Source organism: Triticum dicoccoides, chromosome 1B (assembly GCF_002162155.2).
Source record: "Triticum dicoccoides isolate Atlit2015 ecotype Zavitan chromosome 1B, WEW_v2.0, whole genome shotgun sequence".
Taxonomy (NCBI): Eukaryota; Viridiplantae; Streptophyta; class Magnoliopsida; order Poales; family Poaceae; genus Triticum; species Triticum dicoccoides.
Genome location: NC_041381.1, coordinates 329174548 through 329178523, shown reverse-complemented (window position 1 = coordinate 329178523; position 3976 = coordinate 329174548). Strand labels below are relative to the sequence as shown.

The following is a 3976-nucleotide window of genomic DNA, read 5'->3' as shown; positions in this document are numbered from 1 at the left end:
AATTAAAGTGGCATATCGATCAACGCGGCTCTTTTGAACGTAGCAAATCCAAAGCGCAGCCGGTGCCACTCCCCTTCCCTTCCCTTTTCCCTATTTAAACCACCACCCCTCCACCTATTCTCCACAATCCAATCGCGCCGCCCCCTTCTCTTCTTCATCCAAACCCAGGGCACTCTCAAAGCGATGCGAGGATGCAGTACAACGGCCCCACCTTCGAGCTCCCACAAACCGTGCAGGAGAGACGGTATCCGACCAGCGTCGTCATGGAGAGGACGCTCCGTGTGTGGGCATTCTAAGGCTGAAGGGGTGCAAGGGGTTTGCCCAGTGGTTCCTCCATGCGGGCTTCACCCACCTCCCGGCGGGCTCACCGGTGATGTTACAACTGGAGGAAGTGCGTCCAAACTCCAGGACTCCGTCGATAGGGCTCACAGTCACCTTCACCAACAGATTTGATGCATACTACCTCCTCGGCAAGGTGTTTTGGTGTGGATGCGAATTCATCGCATTCACAACCCACATCTTCACAAACTTTGACTACATCTTCCCCACCCGTGATGGTATGCACAGCCTCCCCTACTACATCGGCCAGGACGGCATGGAGAGGAGGAGCACTAAAGAGGAGGCACGGTGAAGATGGTGGTGAAGGCCCGGTCTCATGAGCTTGTCTTGCCCTAGGGTGTTAGGGCTTTTTATCTTTTATATATTTCTATCTTAATTATGTCATTGATTTTACCATGAACTTTTAATCTCTGTCGTGTTATCCCCTAAGAACTATGTTATGCTTGCTACCCTTATTTGATAGGGAACCCTATTTGATATGTTGTTGGTTATCTGTGTTTTGCTTGCTATTTCTATCTTATTTGACGTGAGATATCGCTAGATGGATATGGTGCTGTACACGAGCCCTTCTGTTAAATCAATCAATGAAAGGGTATCCCTCAATGAAAACCAGCAAGTTTTTGGGTTAGCCTTGTAAAAATGGTTGGAAGGTAGTCCATTCGTCTTGTTATATTCATGGTGTGTACTTGTGTAGGTCAAGTTTAAATGGCCCATTTAGAGTAGGGTCAAGTTTTCGCACGCGTGGATAATGGACTAGTTGAAGTGTCAAAAGGGAAACTAAATCTAGAAAAATGAGCCATGTTGATGTTGAAAAGAAGAAGAAAAGCTAAATTTTTTTGAATTGTTGGTAGCCCTATTCCGTATATTGTATTATCAAAAACAAGCTTTTTTTTGAATTGTTGGTGGCCCTATTTAAATTAACTAGATGACACCTCGCGCGTTGCTGCGGGAATATATGCTAAAGACAAAATAATCAGAGGCTGCTTGAAATAGATGTTCAGGATAATAAAACATTCTTGCCGGCAAAAAAAAAGGATAACAAAACATTCTTGAGAGAATATATGTTCAGGATGAAGCATGAAGTACAGAAAGGAAGCCGGTATGACGTGACAGCACAAAAAGGAAGCTCGCATAGGCATCATAATATATTACATTTGCTAAATAAAACAACCATTTTCCAGAAATTATGGTATAAAGATACATATGCATATACTGAAACAATGTCTCTACCGGGAACATAAACTATGATGGATTTCACACCTCCCCGGTAAACGAAGAACAGTCAAATGCTTAGAGTAATACAGTAGGGAGCATGTACGGAAAAGTATGATTTGTTTTGCCAAAATCACACAACTATTCAACGGAACAAAGTTCAATGGCTGTAAGTTTAGATAGAACACACACAAACACTATAATCTTTTAAGAAATATTTTTTTCATAATTCGTCTTAATCACAATGTACCTTAAGTACATATAGAAGGATGCTTTATCTTAGAAAGAAAGGTGCTAGATTCAAAGAAACACCAGAAGTTAGTGTGTGTTTTTAAACTATTAGCAAAAATCGTGTTAGCATAATAATAGTTTTACTTTTGATTGGTAATTATTAATTCCTACATTATTAGACAGAAAGAAAGAACAAACATGGTTAATAAAGGTGAAGATTATATCCGAAGATTAAAGAAAATTACAAACCTTTGGTGATCCTACATAAATAAATATGATATAATAGTATATGTGAACATACCAGAAAATGAGTAACCGTTGTTTCTTGATCCTTTATGTACAATTATTTCTTAACCACCTGATTCCAGTTGTACGTGACAAAAGGAAATGTACATAAAGGATGTCATATACTTGTAATAGCATGATGAAATTTAAAGGGAAAAATAATAATGAAACTGTGCAATCATTCAAATAATTGTACTAACCTGTTAGTGTGGTAGGGAAAAGGAGCCAATAATATGTACTGCTGCAAAGTAGCAACATCATGCATGGATCACATTAGTAAGCAACTGTAGGGACAATCAGCGGACAGTTTCATAGCGGCTTATTGAAACAGATGAAAACTGAATGTGACTTCTGTGGCCAAGCATAGATACATCTAAGTGCCTTGGTGACCATGGTAATCAAACAATTTAGCATATCTAATCCTGCCTAATAAATGTCAGTCACCGTCCATCCTTCATCCTCCTGGAAAAATAGATGTGGAGAGAGGCAGAGAGTAAAAAAATGGGTAAGAGAATATAAAGAGTTGCAGCTCAGTGTTGTTCACCTTCCTCCAGTTCTTCGCCTACAGACTCCATGAAGAAGCACTCGAGGAATCGCGGACCTAACATGAAGGCGCGGAGACCTGCAAACAAAAACAAAACAAAAAAAATCAGTGAACGGACAGAGCCTGATCCAAAAATTGGAAAACAACTTTCTTTTAAGGGCCTGAACAACAACCATCAGAATTTTTCAAGGACATAAAACATATTTGCCACTGATAGTACTCGACATCATCAGTAATCAAAATTAATTAGCCTCCCCAGAATTTGCATAATAACAATAGAATAGATGATTGCAAGATTTGAAATTAAGTCGCAAAAATGTTCTACGCCTGATTAATTGGGGGAGAGGAGGAGCAACAAATAACTCAAGGAAGTGGACAGCCGAAAGTAAAAAAAAAGGAGCACCTTCAGGTTGCCTTTCTTGTCGCTTCTACTATGAACCATCGATCTGCAGCAGAGCTTGCATGTTGCCCGGCGCCATGGATCATGCATGCTATACAGTTGTGCCGGTAGAGGGCACCCATCGATCTGTACCCGCGCTTGCACACTACCTGGCGCCATTGAGGGTGCCGATTGGTCCGCAATGTCGATGACACTGACGATGACATAACCAATCGAGGCAGTCAGAAGCGGTGATGCCCAGTGAATCGGCTACCTTTTCCACCAGTCCAACACCACCGTGGATCCCTGCCGCTAATTAAATCCCCGTTGGATTTGACACCTTGTAGTTCCAGCCATGGAAGCAGGCCGAAGCGACAGGTGAAGGGAGATTGGGAATAGGAAGAATAAGAAGCGGAGGAGCCATATAATATTGACTGGGATTGAAAAAGACATGGAAGGGAAAAGGCTAGAGGGAAGAAGACGAATATGAGCAAGGAAAATCAACCGGCCAGGGATTTGATGGAGAAGCTGAAGAGGCCGGAGGCTGCGGACGCTCTATGAAAAATATCGTGAGGATGAGGTTGCACGCCGAAGCTCTGTAGCGCTCAATCAGGGAGACACAGGATGCTCGTGAGGCCAGGTTGTGGTGGGTCCTTAGCAATTAACCGAAGCTTATGTGGCAGGGGTGCTGTAGTGGTTGGTCCCATATGTAGGTCACTAAAAGAATGCTGATGTGGCAGGTGTGCTGAGGTGGATAGCTTGCATGTTAAGAGAAATATGATAGTGGGGATGAACTATTTAGATATTATAGATAAGGAGGCTGGGCAACTCACCTCCTTGGTTCTCCCTCGATTGGGTCTTCGTTGACCGTTGGATCTAGTCATCTAGAGTGTCTGAGCCGTGGGATCTTTACCTGCTGTCAAATCTGATTTCGCTTAGCGGTTTTCGCTGTCCAATGATTGGTGGGCTCACGCCGCGTGTTTATT

General features: G+C 42.5%; 1 long non-coding RNA gene across 1 annotated transcript; it reads right to left on the bottom strand.

The window, feature by feature from the left end:
• Positions 1-1446: 1446 nt before the first annotated feature.
• Positions 1447-3598, bottom strand: LOC119333298. Its single transcript, XR_005161175.1, has 4 exons — positions 3015-3598; positions 2612-2689; positions 2268-2529; positions 1447-2140 (listed from the first exon to the last, which is right to left on the bottom strand). It is a non-coding gene; the product is annotated as an uncharacterized LOC119333298 (long non-coding RNA).
• Positions 3599-3976: the final 378 nt, after the last annotated feature.